This window comes from Erpetoichthys calabaricus, chromosome 8, assembly GCF_900747795.2.
Source record: "Erpetoichthys calabaricus chromosome 8, fErpCal1.3, whole genome shotgun sequence".
Classification (NCBI taxonomy): domain Eukaryota; kingdom Metazoa; phylum Chordata; class Cladistia; order Polypteriformes; family Polypteridae; genus Erpetoichthys; species Erpetoichthys calabaricus.
In genome coordinates, this window is record NC_041401.2 from 138,060,477 (window position 1) to 138,080,433 (window position 19,957).

A 19,957-nucleotide genomic window follows, 5' to 3' on the forward strand; every position below is an offset into this window, starting at 1 on the left:
TCTAAAAAGAATGATACCAAACATATATATTTAGGTTTTAAAGTAAGCCTGATTTAAAGTGTGACAAAAAACATGACAGAAAAATGTCACATAAAATCGTTGCACAAACTCATTGCACTTTTAGGCTTAGGATTTTATATATAGAGAGTAGATTTAGCAGATGCCTTTAACGAAATGTGGCTTACAAAGCAAGTTATAATGCATACAAGAATGAAGGTGCAAGCATCACAGAATAAGATTTTAAAAGCAAGCACAAGGGAGATACCTACAAGTAGACTAAAACAAAAATCAGTTTCCTAAACTCTTTGTCAGTTCAGCAGCAGCTGGTTTGTAGGAGAGAAGCTAAGGAAAATCTAAAATAATAACTTAAATTAAACACTTTGTAAAAGCCCTTTTTAGGAAAAAACTAAATATTAAGGAAAGATTTTTGATTTTGATCTTGGATTAATTTGTAACTTAATTTTTGTGTTGTGCTTTGAATTATCACTATCAATCTAACATCTTGGGTACCAGCCTTTTACCATAACCACTTTGAAGAGTTTTCTACCAAAATTTATTTTAATTTGTTTTTGCCACACACATCACGATACCACTGAAATCTCTAAATATAGGCACTTTGGTCCTTTTTTAACACACCACCTTACTGGGTTGGACAGAATGCCAGGAATACATGTTGTCCTCTTGGTGTGAGAGAATAATTTTAGGGTAACATAGAATTCATCTTAAAGAAATAGCACAAATGGGGTAATAAATGTCAGAAACCTATTCAGGCACATCAGGAAACCACATAAAGGTCAAGTGAACAACAAAGACAAAGATGTAATACACAAAATGTACTAAAAGATGACTAAGAGATCTTCAGATGTCCTATAAGCAAGGTTAGACAGTTGTCACATACACTGAAATTTCAAGGATAATGGCTAAACCTAAAGATATAGGAAAAATAAGAATATAATAAAATAGAATTTTATTTTATATTTGGGTGTAAACCATTGAACTTACCAAAGCAAATGTATGCATTGATTGACACTGTATGTAAATTTAATAGTTTATAAAATTAACCTCTACCCTCTGTTTCTTTGATCATTCTGACATTGCAACAGACTACTGTGACGGATGCTCCCTCTTCAGCATGGTGCTGCAAGAATAATTAAATGATGCAGATGGACAAGTTTTCTCCTGCCTGATTACAGACTGAAAAAGTTTTACCAAACGTATCCTGGTAGAGAATAAGTTTCTTTCTTTAATTAAGATGTTGATTTCTACCACACTGGTCTAGCAAAGAGGCAGGTGTCTTTCCTGGAAGGTAAGTGTTGAGTCAGTATCAGTGAGTGCCATATGCACATGGACCTCTGAATTCAACACAGGCTGGCACACCACCCTGATAAGCATTTAGCATTTTAGTTACACAATGGGCCATGCCTTAGACTCGTGTAGCAGTTATAACTGTCTTTTTGAGCATGAGGTCACTTGGCTCTAAAAATAATATTTTTGGCTTCAAAATTTAAGAATATGCCCACAAATAAGTCTTATATATCATCTTACAAGTTGGTAAATGTTCATAGGTTGGCCATGCCTCATAGGTTGGTCATATACTGGATGACTGACTCACAAAGCAGATGACAGCTTTAGCAAAGTATGATGTTGCCAGAAGCTTAAAAATGGAAATTAGTGAGAGTACAACATCCTTAGAGGTGCCCATGCAGTGAAGAGCAGGTCCCGTTTATGAGAAAATTGGGATCTACATTTAAGGTAGGTCTTTACATGCTCAAGGGCCTGGTGGTTTATCTGGCCAACTTTGTCACTATAATGGTCTGTCACATGGACATGAATGCTCATAAAGAGCCTTATGTTGTTGGAGATATTCAGTCTTGAAAGAGCCTTAAACATTACTGAAACAGCTACAATGAACTGCTGGAGACATATGGCATATAAAAACCCATCCTGAGGCGACCTCGATAATAAAGATGTGTCCCAGTTTTGACTTGAACAAACATCTAAAGACTAATTTTAGCTGTGCTTTTTAAAATAGACTTGTGAAGGGAAAGCTGATGCATTTAAAAATGTATCCACCACTTCCCTTACAGCTGGCAGCTGTTAGGAATATTCTGGTTTGTTGTTTCTGCTTTAGATGTGAAAATAGCTTTAAACCAATTTCGCTAAAAATCAATTCTGTTGTATGAATTTATATATGAAGTAGAGTATTCTAGGGAATGAAAGTTTCTGTTGTTAATAATGACATCACATGGAGTAGATTATTTGACTGATAGAAGTTATTTTAATATTAATATTTCTTCCATATTTGATTCAAACAACCATGCATATGAATTGTATTTTTTACTACAGAGTTAAAATATGAAGCCTACAAGGGGGCTCCGCCCCCTGCTCGCTTCACTCGTCTACCCCTGGGGTTGGGTAACCCAAAATACATTGATGAATGTATGAGATATATTGGAGTGTAAAGGTGTAGATGACGAACAAAGGAAGTAAAGAACCCATAGCATGGCACATTAAAATGATCTATTGGAACACTTCTTTATACACAACATTTGTAGTAAAATCGTTGATAGATTGCGTCATCTGGATCTAACACGTAGATCTGTGCATATTTGCGTTCGTGATTTGGCTCAGGGTGCACTGTTCCAATCCGATGTAATATTTGTCCACATACGCGAAAGCAGTATGGGCCATTGCCAGCTGGTGGCCTGATATTTATCCCGGTAGATGCAAAAGCAAATGAACTATTGTAGGATCTAATGCAGTCCATAATGTTTTTACTTTCGGGTACATTGTTAGTTAGAAACATCCGTAGATATTTAGGATATTCATCTAAAGGAGGCAGTCTAACCTGACCTCTTTGACAACAACATGCAAACTCATTAGTTGTATTGCCAGTTGTTTCTTCAGGGAAGTTAAGTGAATGACAATGACAGCAAATGATTTTCATTAATCCTAATGAATGTTCATTAATAGTGGACGCACTTAAAACCAAAAAGCCCTCAACCTGGGTGGGACGCTACAATACTTTCGAATTTTACTGCTTTCATATTGTGTACCTTTGTCTGCATGTGTATCGCGCCATCGTTTGTTTGAGCCTTTCGAATTCCACTGCTTTCATAATCTCTTATCTGCCTTTTTTTCTCTCCAATGCCTTTGGGTCTCTATTCTCCGTATTGTCCTTATACGCTTTCTATGCGCTGAGAGCACATGATTTGTGTGTACTATGTGCTTTTACATGATTGATTTTTACATGTTTTTTTTTTGAACTGTTTCAATTTCATTATTTTCACTTTTACTTTAAAGCTTCATTAAAAACAATATTTTTTGGAGACACATTGTGACAACGCAACGTATAACTGCCCGTGAGTGAATATTGTTTCTGTTTCTGTAATAAATAATCCGAGTTTTTCTGTTTGTCCCTGTGATTTATTGATTGTCATAGCAAAAGCTATTCTCACGGTAAACTGTAAACATTTTACTACGAATGGCATATCACGATCTCCTTTGGTGTGTAATGTTACTCGCGGAATATATACATCACCTTTCTTTTTGCCTGTTAAAATTTGCATCGCTTCTCCGAGATCATCAATATACACCCGACCGAATTGTGTACTCTTTGAAATTTAACTTGTCGTTCCTTTAACTGTTGTGGGACCACAGATTCTCATAGCATATGGTCCATTATTGTGTAAATCCACGTTTTTTCCATTGAATGATGCGAATGCGAAAAGACTTTGTTGTCTACTCTTTTTTTCAGACCTCAATTTGTCCTTGTATTTTTTCAATTACACCTGGTTCTGATGATTAATCACCTTTTGTTTGCGGTAATGCAATCGTTTCTATCTTTTCTTTGATACTGTAGTGACTGACATGACAAAGTGTCACAAAAGTTTTACCTGAACAATCGCTGACTTCCTAACCCCAAACACAACTTTCTAGCACCCTCTCCAACGCCCCCCCTATTACCGCATGAAATCAATACCCCGCTATCAGTCCTCCGTGCTGTACTCCGCCTTCCCTCAATCGGACCTAACAGTCACTTAAAACCAAAAAGCCCTCAACCTGGGTGGGATGCTACAATACTTTCGAATTTTACTGCTTTCATATTCTGTACCTTTGTCTGCATGTGTATCGTGCCATCGTTTGTTTAAGCCTTTCGAATTCCACTGCTTTCATAATCTCTTATCTGCCTTTTTTTCTCTCCAATGCCTTTGGGTCTCTATTCTCCATATTGTCCTTATATGCTTTCTATGCGCTGAGAGCACATGATTTATGTGTACTATGTGCTTTTACACGATTGATTTTTTTTTTGATCGGTGTGCTCTTATATATTCCGTACTATCTTTGTGGACCTTTGCGGACCCCGTAGTGTCTTAACCCATGCCTGCTTTGCTTTCGCAGTTTCTGACATGCGTTGTAGGCGCCTGCATTCATTGATCTTATCCAGGTGGGCTCGTGTGTGTATCGTTGAGCTGTATTGTGTTTGAATTTGGTGTAAAGCGTTCAGCAGTTTGTACAATCCCAAGCAATACATTATTCCTAACTTCACTCCGCTGTAGTGCCACTCACAATATGGCGGTTGTTTTATTTGCTATTTCTGTTAGTTGAGCTGTACGCGCCTGCGCAGTACGTCCCATGGTCCCATCGCCGTGTACCTGCGTCCATGCCATCCGGTTTACCATTCTCGGTTAGTAATATGGATAATTTGTGTTATGCCATTATTTTTCATCCAAAATTGTTGAAATAACACATTTTCAACTTATTCTTTGGAAAGTATGGGAGTATAAAAATTACATTGCTTTAGTTAATTTTTCTTCTTGATTTAATTTAACAATTACAAAAAAACCTTCAAATTTGTTTAAGTTAGTATTACGACAGTTTTGGTAATGTGCTATAAGAGTCTGCTTTTGACTTACAACTCATTATAACATGTTGTTAGAAATTTATAACAATCTGAATTTTTCAAATCTAAAGCAACTAGGTGACATATTTCTTTTTTTCATGTTGAGACCAGCACAGGATAGTCTCATTACAGTGGAGCTTAATCTTTGGGTATGAAAATTAGACAAGAAAGAGAAATATGTTTGCCATTGAAACTATCGTACACTGCGTACCAATGACAAGACCTCAAGGTGAAATTCTTTCCCATGTAATATGGTAACTGGTAATGTTTATTCAATTCATTGAGATTTTTTTAATTCTTATAAAGTGCAGTTGGATTTATGGTACAAGTCCAGCATGTTCTTTACTTATGGAATCACAAATACATTTTAGTTAAAGATACTTTTACTATGTTTGAGGTTAAGATTATTATTAATAATATTTGTAACATGCTAATACTTGCTTTGTTATGTGAACTGCAGCCAGTGGGAGCTTTGTGCGAAATAACTAACGATTGTCAGACTGCCATTGCTGTTTCAAGGGGTGCTTTGAATCTTTGATAAAGATGAGATGGCATTAAAATTATGAGTCATTTGTGGGAATGAATATCAATAAAATATCAAAGAAAGAAGGTTTCAGATAGACAGCCATTATTTATCAATCCCCTTCCCCACTAAAGACTTCAAAAGCAAGTGAAATCTTCATTACTGCAAGAGCAAATCACCCAAGATCTAAGTCAATAAAATGGACACACATTCAGTTTTCAATGCAAGACCCACAGTATTGTGCTAAACATTCCACATAAGTGGAGGTTTATATTAGGGGAAAAATAAAGTATAATCTATCTATCTATCTATCTATCTATCTATCTATCTATCTATCTATCTATCTATCTATCTATCTATCTATCTATCTATCTATCTATCTATCTATCTATCTATCTATTATACTGTACATACACATATGATAAAAATGTATCATTCTTAAATGTGCCTAATCAAATTTAGTGTGGCAAGCACTGGAGTGTACCCTGCCAGCACTGGGTACAAGGCAAAATCTAGCCCTGAACAGGGTGCTAGTTCAATTTAGAATTGCTAATTTACCTCAACTGCATGCTTTGGCAGATGAAAAAGGAAAACCAGAGTGCACATGAGTAATCTGTGAAGAATGCAATGGAATTGAAATCAATTTTAGAAATTTTCTAAAAGGTTTTATCCTTTAATGTACAACACAATACATAAAGAACTGGAAAGAAAAAGAAAATTCTATTCAGCTTCAGCATCCCTCCTCTGGTCAAGGGTCAGCCCGGAGAATCAAATCAACATCATATGCTTGGGTAGGGAGTAGTAAAAAAACCTGGCAAGCCTCACTACTGTGGAATCCTAACAAGCTTCCTCCATTGCCTAGAGGAGGTGAATATAAATGTAGGTTTCCTGGTCATAGACCTTGCACCACCATGCTGAAGAAAACTCCTCTGTAGGGTTTAGGAATGGAGAATATGCTGGCAGAAAGATGTTGCTGAATCCAGGGCTGTTAGTGAACCAGTCACAAACCACAGCAGTACTGTGGAAACTGACGTCCAAAATTACAACGTAGCAAGGCAGCTCTGGTTGTACTGGCTCACTCTGGTCAAGTTGGTATAAATGATCTCAGAGACCAATGGGGAAAGCCAGTAGCGGCATGGTGTTGTATGGACCAAGGATGGCATGTTGGTGGAGGACCCCTTGGTGACTGATGGCGACACACGTTGTCAAATCCCCCTTTCACTGGCCAGGGACATTCACATTGGCCAATTATGTTCCTCCTCCTCCTCTTAATGAGGTTGAAGCCTGCCTCATCAACAAAGATGAGCTCATGAGGAGTGTGTCTTACTTCTGTTTCAAAGATTCTCCACAAAAGATGCCACATAGTATATTAAATGACTACTCTTGAAACACACTGCTAGAGTACACACAAAGCAGGCCATAAATACAATTTACATACCGTAACCACACTGAAATACTTCACACATCCATGGATTTGGAAAGGAACATGCTAGGCCTATTTCATGGTCAACCTGTTTTTTTCAAAGAATGCAGTTCTGGAAAACAAAATGCTGGTAATACTAACTGTAAAACCATAAATTTTACAATAGGAACATACAATAATTATGTGAAATGGTGCAGTAATTCGATGCATTTCAGACAGCATACAGTCCAACAGAGCAAACAGCAACAGTACATGTAGGTGTGTTGTATGTAACAGTGTACAGTACTCCAAAGTTACAGTACAGCAGAGAGCAGAATGGATATCACCTACCTATTTTCCTCACTGAAGGTTTGTATGATAGAAGCTACAGTGAAGCGACTCAGGTTTGGTTGCACTCTTTGACCAGATTCTGCCATCGACATCCTACACACAAGGATATGGTCAATAAGAGTGGCACAAATCTTATTAAAACTACTTATCTCCCTGCTGTTGCTCTTATTCTTCATCACCCTCACCACCTCCTCTCCTGTATCTTCTTGCCCTTTCTCTTTCTTCCTGTGGTGTTTGATACATTGTTCCAAAACAAGTGAACTGACCCATGGCCCTTTTATCTACCTCTCCTAAGGGTACAACGTTTTTGTGAACAATTTTGAATCATAGTATTTGCACCTGGGGAATTGCATGCCAAATGTGTTCCAGCTTTGCTGACTTGACTTAATGATATTGAAGCCAGTGCTTTCTAAATTAGTGCATAGTGAAGGGATTTGTGTGTAGACTTTTGAACAAAAGGAGAAACAAATCTGAATTATGTGTCAAACTAGGGGAATAGCATTTATAGTTTTGGGAAATGAGTTTGTATTTTGGTAGATGGTGATATGGTTTGGGATTTTTAGTTAATAAGTTTGGTAATAGTGTGTACGTGATTGAGAAAAACTGTAATAATGGAGATGAATCAGAGTACAAGAAGGTTGTGGAGGACTTTGTCTTGTTATTAAGGGAGAATAACCTCCAGCTCAACAAGACAAGAAAGCTAGCTGGTGGTGGTCATCCGGTGTACCAAGAATGTTCTGAGACCAGTCACCATTCACTGGAGGATGTGAAAGTGGTGCCAAGTTACAAGTACCTGGGGATTCACATGAACAACAAACTGGACTAGTCTGATAACACAGTGGCGCTGTTCAAGAAGGGTTACAGCAGACTGCAAATCCTAAGGAGACTCGGTCTTTTAATGTGTGATGAAAATGTTTTACCAGTCCATAGTAGTCAGTGTAGTGTTCTATGTTGCAGTCTCCCGAGGAAGCAACTTGAGCTCACATTAAGAACAGTGCCTGAACAAACTTATTAGGAAAGCCTGCTCTATCACAGGGCTAAGGCTGGACACACTGCAACCTGTTGTGGAAAAAAAGGATGGTGGCAAAATTGGATGCCATCAAGAAAAATCCCCTCCTTCCCCTCGAGGAGGCACTGCATTGGAGCACTTTTAGATACAGGTCCATTCCACCATGGTGTCCTAAGAAGAACCTCTGGGAGTGTATTCTGCCCACTGGACTCAGGCAATTCAATGCTTCCTCCTGATGTACTATAAGTTATTTTGAAATTTCTGCACAATATACATTTATTTATTTATTTATTTATTTATCGATTGTTGGATTGATTGATTGATTGGTTGTATTATCTGTCCTGTGAGTCTACCCTTGTTTTTAAAATGTCTGCTGTTGTATGGTATGCTTTGCAATATCCCCCTGGGATTAATACATTTTATCTATTCTAATCTAATCTAAAATTGTAGCCTTCAAAAAAAGTGTCCAATGAAATTCCGTGCCCTTTTTGATTTAGCACAGGCACATCTCTTTTTGTTTGCATACATTTGCTCATCATTTGTCCTTCTGATTTAACATATGCACCATTGGTAAGGTGTATATGCAGCTACTTCCCCTGTTTTTTGCTTAGTGTCTGCATTTTTAGTTTACAAGTGTATTACATATGATTTGAATTTAGTGAGGTACCCTCACAGTAAAGGATTGTCAAAAAATACCACTATTCAAAAAGTGCCCAGTTTTATCCTGAACTAGATTTTGTTTCATTGGAAATAAATAACATTTACTAATGAGACCTTCTTGACAAAGAAGTATGTACATCAAGTATGATGTATGTGTAGTAAGATAGGAGTAATATTATTAATAAGATGTTCTTACCCAAGAATTCCATACAAAGAACTTTAAAGGACCACTAATTTTATTTATCCAATTTCTATATGTGGGAGCTTTCTCTCAAACATTTAATGAAGTACTTTCTAGGACTTTGAGAGAACTGTAAAGTCATTGGAGGGGCTGCCATGGAAGAAGTTTAGAAAGCACTGGTTTTGGCTACCATAATGCTTACAGACTGCATTGTCACTTATGAATGTGTGACAATGTCAGAACCTATTGAACATGAACACTATCTCAACATAACTCTACTTATCTTATATATATTGTGATGGATGGCCAGCTTCATATTCCGGCCCTCACCCCCAGGCCGCCAGGAGGAGCTCTCCTGACAGCGCGGACGTGCCCCGAATTCCAGCAGGGCCTCATGGACTTTGTAGTTTCTACATACAGCCCTGCTGGATACCCTGGGGTCCACAGGGAGTCGCTGTCGGGAGGCCCGTGGACTCATATATGCCCTATAACCCGGAAGTGCGTCATAATCCTGGGACAGGAAGAAATGATGTGCTTCCGGGGTGAAGTAAGGACTGTTTACCCTGAATAAGGAATTGTGGACTGTTGGGCAGGAACACCTCCGGGTCAGGGTGTATAAAAGGACTCTGGGAAAGCTCAGACACTGAGCTGAGCTGGGAGGTAGGGTGGCTAAGTATCTGGGAGAAGGAGGAAAGAGTATTATTGTGAGTTTATTGGTTATATGAGTATTGTGGAGTGGAGGGTGCTTGGTGCACTGTATAAGAAGAAAATAAAAGAGTCTTGTACTTTCACCTGGTGTTTGGAGTGGTACCTGAGGGTTCAAGAGGTGGACACACGCCTCAACTGCTACACTGGTGTAGTCGGCAGGATTCTCTGGCCGTCTGTTGGCAGGGGACCTGTTTTTCAATCAAATATTGTGTATGCAGACAACCCTAAGAAGGTCCCGCTCAAAAGCACGGAGGTAAAACCCCCACCCACTATAGAGAGCGCTGCGACTGTGAGCCTATTTATACTTCGGACCAAGATGGGGAAAAAATCCAGAAGGAAGAATGAGTGAGCTCAGACGATACAGAAATTTGCAGAGATGTGGCCACCGGAGGATGCCGCGACGTTATGGTCTTACCTGACGGGTCCTGCGGAAACCAGAGCCGAGATCGACGTAGTGAGAGAACGGTGGCTAAAGCAACAGCAGAGCAGTGAACAGATGACTGTGCTGGAGCCTGAAACAACCCATCGCACGTCGGAGGTATGTGTCGCGATAAAACCCGAGGTGCAAGGAACTGTGTTTTCTTCTTTTACAGAAGCCGAGCAGTTCGGGTTACTATATGAGAAAGACACATGCCTCATACCTTGGCAAGATGGCCGCGAACGCGCGGATGCTGTAGATGTACAACTGGGAAGTTTATTTGTGGAGGACGATCACGTGGATCATCCTGGTGCAGGCTGGGACAGACGTAATCACAATACAAAGTCTAATGACCAGGAAGGGACCTGTCTATTCGCTGACACACGTCGCGTGACCCCGCGCAATGGATGCCGGGACAAAGAAGGTCAACTGCGGTCCGTCAATGAGGTCGTCTTTTCCCAACCAAATCCGAACTCCCTGAAGGGGAAGGGGGAGGTGAGCGAAGCAGCGCTGCAATTAAATAAAGACAAAGAGGGGCGGGATGTGACTGAAGGGTCTGCCGTTAAAGAAAAAAAGGCAGATCTCAGTCAGCTCGGAGTAGCCAGCCGTCCCTCTAAAGACTCCAACTCCCGGGAGTCCCCAGAGGGGACGTGCTCATTGGCTCTCGGCCGGCAGGTAAGGAAAATAAGGAAGCGAACTTACCTCCGGCCAAATTGAATAACATTATGGACATGCGGGATCTCGAGAAGTTGCTCGAGCCCGTGAATACTTTCTTTCAGGCGTTAAAGGAGCTGAAGGAATGTGTCGAGGAGCTGGGAGCTACAGCCGAGGCGCCGCTAAAAGGACTACAAGAATGCCTGTGGCGATTAGGCCGAGAAACCCTGGTCTTGGTGGATTCAGCGGTACAGGTAAGCCTAAGCCATACCGAACATAATAAAGGGACACAGTGCGATCCGGCCCCACGGTTAATAAGTAGCGGGTGCCAAAGCGCTGTGTGCCTGACAGTAGAGTGTGGCATGGTAACCGAAAGGTCGGGGGAAGGAACGAACAAGCCGGGGCATGCGTATGACGCGGCCTCCCAGAGTGAATCGAACCTCCAGACCCCGGCTTGTGTGTTGAGCGAGGTGTCGCTGGTAACCGGAGGGGTGGGGGAAGTGCCGATCGCACCAGTACAGCTAAACAGTGCTGTTACCCAGAGCGATGCGGTGCTGATGACGCCGCCTGTTAAAAAACATAAATCAACGGGCGTGCAGACAGCAAAGAGGCTCTCTTTTACCAATAGAGAGACTAAAGCTGTGCACAAGCCCCAGAATAAGTAGGAGATCCACAAAGTAAAACGCGGGTCTCCTGACAAGGTGGAGATATGGGTTGAGAGCAGCAGGGCGGCCGTAAAACCCTCCTTGGCGGAGAAAGGGGCGGAGACGGAGCTGACGGAATTTCCGAGATGTTTCTGGTCTCGTAGAGGAAGACAACCAGGAGGACATCGTCGGTGTTATAACTGCCATCGGCCGGGCCACGTGTGGCGAAGTTGTCCCTGGAGGACAGGAGAGCGGTGGGACAGAAGATACACTGTTCCCCCAAGGTTCTCTGGGGGGCCTAGACAACACAGCCAAGGTCCGACTGACGTGTCCTCCTGGAGGAGGACGTCCCTCGCGGGGCTTGACGCTCCGCCCCAGTTGTCATCGCTAAGGGGGGTGAACTGTGATGGATGGCCGGCTTCATATTCCGGCCCTCACCCCCAGGCCGCCAGGAGGAGCTCTCCCAACAGCGCGGACGTGCCCCGAATTCCAGCAGAGCCTCATGGACTTTGTATTTTCTACACATAGCCCTGCTGGATACCCTGGGGTCCACAGGGAGTCGCTGTCGGGAGGCCCGTGGACTCATATATGCCCTATAACCCGGAAGTGCGTCATAATCCTGGGACAGGAAGAAATGATGTGCTTCCGGGGTGAAGTAAGGACTGTTTACCTTGAGCCGGAAGGAATGGACTGTTGGGCAGGAACACCTCTGGGTCAGGGTGTATAAAAGGACTCTGGGAAAGCCCAGACACTGAGCTGAGCTGGGAGGTAGGGTGGCTAAGTGTCTGGGAGAAGGAGGAAAGAGTATTATTGTGAGTTTATTGGTTATACAGTATGAGTAGTGTAGAGTGGAGGGTGCTTGGTGCACTGTATAAAAAGAAAATAAAAGTCTTGTACTTTCACCTGGTGTTTGGAGTGGTACCTGAGGGTTCAAGAGGTGGACACATGCCTCAACTGCTACAATATATATATATACTGTATGTAATACATTTTAATCCTCAGTTTTGCATGTGTCACTCACCTCCAACTGTGGCACTGAATATGGTATTGAATGGTAGGAATGAGGCAAAGGTTCATAAACTAGAATAGTAAACTGGGTGGCTTAAACAAGAAAGAGAGACAGAATTACAGTCAAAAATCAAAGCATTACAAAATCAGAAAATCCTATAATCAACTTTAATTGAAATCTCTAACACTACCAAACAGTTTTGACCTTTTTAAAGAACCTGGCACTGGGGTAGCAAAAAATAATGTGTCATAATCTTTTATAGTCTCTTTTTCTTTCAGCTGTTCCCGTTAGGGGTCGCCACAGTGGATCATCATGTTCCATATCTTTCTGTCCTCTCCATCTTGCTCTGTTACACTCATCACCTGCATGTCCTCTCTCACCACATCCATAAACCTTCTCTTAGGCCTTTCTCTTTTCCTCTTTCCTGGCAGCTCTATGTTTAACATCCTTTTCCCAATATACCCAGCATGTCTCCTCTGCACATGTCCAAACCAACGTAATCTCGCCTCTCTGACTTTGTCTCCCAACCTGAGCTGACCCTCTAATGTACTCATTTCTAATCCTGTCCATCCTTGTCACATCCAATGCAAATCTTATTATCTGTAATTCTGCCACCTCCAGCTCTGTCTCCTGCTTTCTGGTCACTGCCATCGTCTCCAACCCATCTAACAAAGCTGGTCTCACTACCATCCTGTAGACCTTCCCTTTCACAATTGCTGACAATCATCTGTCACAAATTAGTCCTGACACTTTTCTCCACCCATTCCACCCTACCTGTACTGTGTTTTCCACCTCTGTTCCACAATCTGCTGACCTAGACCATGGTTAGTCCATTCTGAAGTTGTAAGGAAAACACGTCTGTGTTTTTAAAAGAACCAGTAGCCTAATAGGTATCAAGTTCAGTAGAACATTACTTACACATTATCCTGTTGCTCTGTGTGTGTTGCTTGTTGGTGGGTGGAGTTAGTTAGGTACTTTTGTGTTTATTTGCACTCAGGCCCATGTGTGGGTTGCATGAGCACTGAGCAGCACACACTGAAAGCAAAATCCAGGCTGATGTAATGACGAAAGGTTGGGTTTCTTTAAATTCAGTTTATATAATACAGAAGGCTGAGGATGGGATGTACTGATTAACAAAACAGTCATCTGAAATGCCTTACGGATAGCATATCACAACTGAAAATATATTCAGCATGCTTATCAGATGTTTGCATTTTGCTATCTGTTACTTCACAGAGTGGTGAGAAATCCCTTTTGAAAAGAAAACCATTATTTAATGAACTGACAAAGACATTCATTGGGTCTACATACCTGAGCAGAATATTGTTATTGACAAATCATTTATGGTTTGGAAAGGTCATTTGGCAATGAAGCAGTACAAGCATTGCATTGAGTTGGCTCTATGTCCACTGTACTGAACAACAGGTAAGGTTTATTGTAGGTTTGACAAATGTGTCTGCAAACTGGTAAAAAGCTAAGCCTGCTGTGTATGTATTTTTAATGTAATATTTTAAATTAAATATATGAATAAATGGTGGCTGCTGCTGCAGCAGTGGTAGATACGAAAACGCAGTCTCATGCATGTACTGTACGTAGGTCATATAGACCTATGCAGTTTTCTTGAGTCTATCCCAGCAATTATAAGGTGCAAGACAGGAAAAAGCGCCCAACAGGGCACCTGTCCATCACAGGGTAAATAAATACACATACAGTATACACCAATTCATCTAACCTTCATGTCTTTGAACAGTGGGAGGTAACCAGAGCATGTGGTGGATAACCAAAACACACATGGGGAGACCCAGGATGTAAATCCAAATCACCTTGTGCCACTGTGCCACCCGGCAGGTGTTTGTTCCAATCCAATTTCTTAATTAGAAGCCAATTATTGTTTCTGAAGAAACATTTTGTCATGATCAGGCTTTATTTTTTTGTTTTACTTTGAATATTAAATATCCTTAGCCTCAAAAAATTATGTAGACCTTGTTTAAGGTTCCCAACCTTCTCCTCTTCCTCTTCCTTGTTGTTTTAGGGGTTTTATTTGTCAAGGAATCTTGGGGTCACATTTATTTTTGTGCCTGCTAACTCTCTTAACTATGTTTAAAATAAATAGAGAATTTCTTATGGGTGTTGTCATTTTGAGAGGTTTTGTTGACAGTTGCTATGCTGATGCTAGGCAAGTTCAACTGTAAGTGTGAGGTGCAGTGAGGTGCGTAACGTATTTGGGTTAAGGATATACTGTAAAGGTCATGTTGCGTTCTTCTTGATTGGATTCAGCTCAGACCTAAAAAAAGCATTGCTCCTTTGTTGTTTTGAAATTTTTTCTGTTTAATGAATTCTGGGTCTACTTTTTAACTGCGATTTAACATTAAAGTTTTGACTCTCATTACCTGTGTGTTTTATTGGTTTTCAAATTTTTGCCCACTTTACATGACTACAATTTCTGTCATAGGTATTAAGTGTTAGTTATTTCATCTTCTTGACTTCCTGGTTACGACTCTCTGCTTGTTCTTTAGGTTATGATTCATCACCTGGTTCCTTTTCAAAGTAAATTCTGCTGTTGTTCCCCATGTAATCAGCCACATCTCTACTGGCTAAATTTTAACCAAGGGGGTCTAATCCATCTGCTAGAGGCATTGATTAGATTGGAAGAAGTAATGTCAGAAATGATAATAGATGATATATATATCCAGGACCACAGGAGGGCCACCACCAGGGGGGCCAGGACAGTTGTGGAGCCCTGGAGGCCAGCACTTCTGCCACACCCGGAGGTGCTGGGGGGAAGGAATTCCAGGGATACCCGGAGTGTTTCCGGGTGCCACACCAGGAAGTGCCGCCGGAAGTTCATTGAAGAGCACCTGAAGAGCTGAGTCGGGAGGAATAAGGCAATGCTTGGGAGGAGAGGTGGAAAGGCAGAAGGAGAAGTCCGGTGTTTGGTGCAGGGGCACTGTGTTGTGTGCTGGACTTTATAAAGTAAAGAGTGTGTTTTTTGGAACATTGTGTCCATGTCTGTCTGTGTCGAGGCTGATCTACCACAATATATATATATATCGTAAGCTGGAGGGCTGATTGCACCCTCAGAGGACACAGACGCCCCTGGGAAAACCCCTGAAACAGCTGACAGTCTACCTTCACATTGCTCCTTACCCTTCTTACTTGCGCTATAACGCGCGATAAACCTCTTGCGCAGTACTCCGCTTACTTAAAAGCCTTGTACAGCACCTGTCAGTTTTGGAATCAATTGTTTTGCTTCTCTTTCTCTCTCTCTCTCTCTCTCTCTCTGACATTCTCTGCTCCTGGTGGAACTGTCATGTCTAACTTGTCATGGAGCACGTTTAAACTTTTGAAAAGAGACAAATGTTTGTTTGCAGTGCTTTGAATAACGTTCCTGTTTTTTTTCTACAACCTCCTGTGTCTCTGTGCAAATCTGTGACCCAAGCGTGACAAGTGGTACCAGGAGTGGTTGCATAGATGGATGCTAAGGAGTTATTTCAAATCGCTCAGAATGTTCCACTTCCTTACGATCCAGAGGATGACCTGCCCCCTATCCCTGATCTGAATGTCCCGATTCATAACCGTCGACAGTACATCCCTTTGCCTACGCTTCCTGAAAATTCTAAGAATGTGCTGACGAAGATGGGTTCATCCGATGACCCAGAGATGTTCCTGTTAGCCTTTGAGCAAGTGGCAACTTTATTGGCATGGGACAAACGACAGTGGGCCGTTATCATCACACCTTATTGTCTGGGGATGCTCTACTATCCTTACGGAATGTGCCTTGCGATAAGCTCAGCGATTATGATTTCCTGAAGCAATAAATTGTTTTACGTAAGACTGTGACTTTTTTGGCTAAAGGTTTTGCACTTAATGACTGGAACCTAAACATGGATGGTTCCATCCGTGCACAAATTCAAGATTTGATTCATAAAGTGCATTGCTGGTTTGAGAGAGACGTGATGGAGTGAATTGTGGAGAAAGTTGTCATGAATATATTACTGGCCGGGATACCTGCAGTTCTTCGTGATGAATTTCTGCGTCATGATGTGGAATCATTATCGATTATGTCCAGACGATTGGAAGGTTCTCAGACCAATTGGAGAAAGAGCGGTGGATTTGGTGCTGTTTCACAACCTACAAAGGATCGTCCAGGACATTCTTGTCGCTTTGATCGACAGCTAGAGCAAAGACAAGCTACAGGACCTAACAATTGAATGGGGTCAGGAAGGCCTCCGGGGAATCCAGTTGTTGATGAGGTGCCCATATCTGGGGAGACAGGAGCAGGCCGCGGAGGCCGTGGACGTCTCAGGGGATATTTCGGCAGTGGAGCTGACCGAAGATGTTTCCGGTGTGATCAACCTGGTCACTTGGCGAGAGAATGTTGCTTGTCTCCAGCTCAATCAATGAAAATTGGATTGGCCGAGGTTTGTTGCTCAAATATTTCCTATTTTCCGGATAAAAAAGATGGCTTGTTAATCTCGGTGAAATTGGGGAACCGAGAGATCTCAGCATTATTGGACTCGGGCAGTAACCTTTGTGTTGTCAGACGGGACTGTCTTGATGACAGATGCCTTAGTGACACTGAGACTGTAAAGATACATTGTGTACATGGTGATGTTAAAGACTATCAGACATTGCTTCTTCCTTTGACTTATAAGGGTTGCCACTTTAAAATTTGGTCAGCTATTTCGGACTCCTGCCCCTGGCCATTACTCATAGGAAGGAGGAATGCCCTTTTTCCTAAACTAATTAATAAATGTCAGGCACCGGTCATTGAGTCGCCTGTTGAGCTTAGTGGGGGGTATGGGGGCGGGGGGAGAAGAAGAACTAGTGATGGTCGGGGATAATCTAAAGTCCCAATTAGATATTGAACCAGATCTCTCCAGCGAGACTGAGGGAGACCCCCCCCCCCCAATTTCCCAGAGTGGCAGGCAAGCCCATCTACATCTTTTCAGATTGCAAATGCCTCCGATCACAAACAAAGTACTAGCGAGCAGTCGGATTTTGTGCACTTGCAGCATACTGATAGCTCATTAGAATATGCATTTAAACAGGCTCACTCTGCCAATGACTCTTATTACCAAGAGCGTGGTACCGGGAGCTTGAAAACTCCACACTTTCTAGAAAAAGACGGTTGCCTTTCAGAGTGATTTCAGACCATTTAATGGGGGAATTTATTGAACAACTAGTTGTACCTGAAGTGCATAGGGAAATTCTTTTGCAGCTGGCCCACTCTCACATCTTGGGAGGGCACCTGGGGGCTGATAAGACTAGAGAGTGGTTATCAAAATGATTTTATTGGATGAATATGGGAAAAGATGTTGAACGGTTCTGTACTTTATGTCCTGACTGTCAGATCGTCTACGCTTATAAGCCTCCTTGGGCTCCCTTTGTCCTATGCCTATTTTGGAAATCCCCTTTCAGCGGGTGGGATTAGATATTGTAGGCCCTTTACCTAAGACTAAAAATGGGTACCAATATTTGCTGGTGCTGGTTAACTATGCAACACGATATCCAGAGGTGGCTGCTTTGAAAAAGGCCAACTCCTCCACTGTAGCCAAAGCTCTGTGTGGGATTTTTACTCGTATTGGCATCCGTAGAGAAATTTGTCATGGAGCACGTTTAAACTTTTGAAAAGAGACACATGTTTGTTTGCAGTGCTTTGAATAAAGTTCCTGGTTTTTTTTCTACAACCTCCTGTGTCTCTGTGCAAATCTGTGACCCAAACGTGACAATCTATATATTGTCACACACGTGCGCATGGGAGGCAGCTAAAGTGGTTGAGTGAGGGCAATTCCAAATCTGACCAGGATGGGGCAGACTGCACTGAATCTATTTCTTGCTTTCCTGTAGACCATTCATGGGAAGTTCCACCTGGCCCTGTTGACATCGTTTCCGGGTCCGGACCTATAGAGGAAGGCCTTGCCGGCTACGGCCCCCTTGATGTTATGTCCGGGCTCGAGCCTATAGCTGAAGACCTTTTCGATGCCGGCCCCTTTGATATCACTTTCTACCCTGACCTTTAAAAGCCTCCACCTTTTCCCTATTCCCTCAGTTCTGTTTTGGACTCCAGTTTGTGCATATCAGTGCTGTTATTTATTTGCAATTTGCAGCCAGGAAAATAATATGCGGGTGGCTGCCCCAAACCTTGCTATGGCTCTTTGTGGAGTTTGTGACAATATATATATATATATATCACATAAAATCATGTGGTTCAATCATATATTACATTTACTGTATTCACTAAGATTTGTCTCATATTTTGCAACTGAGTAAAAAGAGCAAGAATGTTGATTTTTATCATCACAAATTATTATTGTTTTGGACATTTTGCTAAATACTAAAACAATTCAAGTAACTTTTACTAAGGGTCATGCAAATACACCAAACTAGAACAGTGAAATGCCCATTTAGAAAATGGTCACAGTGGTACAATATTAAGTCCATCTGTTTCAATCATGTTGTGTATTTTTGAACTTCTGTTCACCAGATTTGCTAGCCCTTACATCCTTCTTTCTTTATACATCATGTTGCCATTGTTCATTGGACATTCCAGCCCTTTTCTGGACGCCAGAAGACTTACATCTCACCACAGACAGACACCAGACATTTTGTCATTTTATATATACTGTATATAGAGATGTGGCATTACAGTTGTATTAAAATAACAACCTTTCTTGAATGCTGTGCCACATAATGTGCATTATAATATAGACTCTTATTAGTCTTTTCAATTATGTTTGTATGCGGTTTATGGACAGCGACCAGCCCATTCCCAAGTGTTTTTCATATGGTGTACATTCCAGGGTACATGTCAGCTTTCAAATCGTATGATATAAATGACAGGCTTTATTGATACAGTTTGAAAAGATTCCACCCACTCATCCAATCATTCATGTTGTGAACCCTCTTAGTCCAGTGCTCTGTTGTGTCAAGTGAGAGCGTATCTTGGAAGTATCGAGTGCAAGGCAGTTCCCAGTCCATCACAAGGGCACATCTTTGTATACATCCACATTATATCAATTAATCTGATGTACAAATCATTGACATGTGGTGGAAAATGAGTACTAGCAGAAACCCAACAGAAACAAGAGGAGAACATGCAACCTCCCTACAATTTCGGAATGAAACTGAGTTCGTGAAGCTAGAAAACCAGTCAGTTGGACTACCACAACATGACCTTTTCTTCAAGCTTTTAATTTATTATCATAATGAGTGCAGCAAAAGTAAATTCTACAATAATAGTTTTAGTGAAAAAGTTTTAATGACACTGTTTTAGCATCAGTGATGATAAAATTTCAGAAGAATAATGATCTATCAAAGCTAGACAGGAAGATTTTTGAAAAGGACTGCAACAGAAAATGTATACATAGACATTTGAGGTTTGTTAACCAGAAAGCAAACCTATTTCTTGTCAATGCAAAAGGGGCAAAACTAATATTGTAGTCAAAAGTTAGAAAGAAAGAGGCCTTTTAAAACCATAAAAATGCAAAAAAAT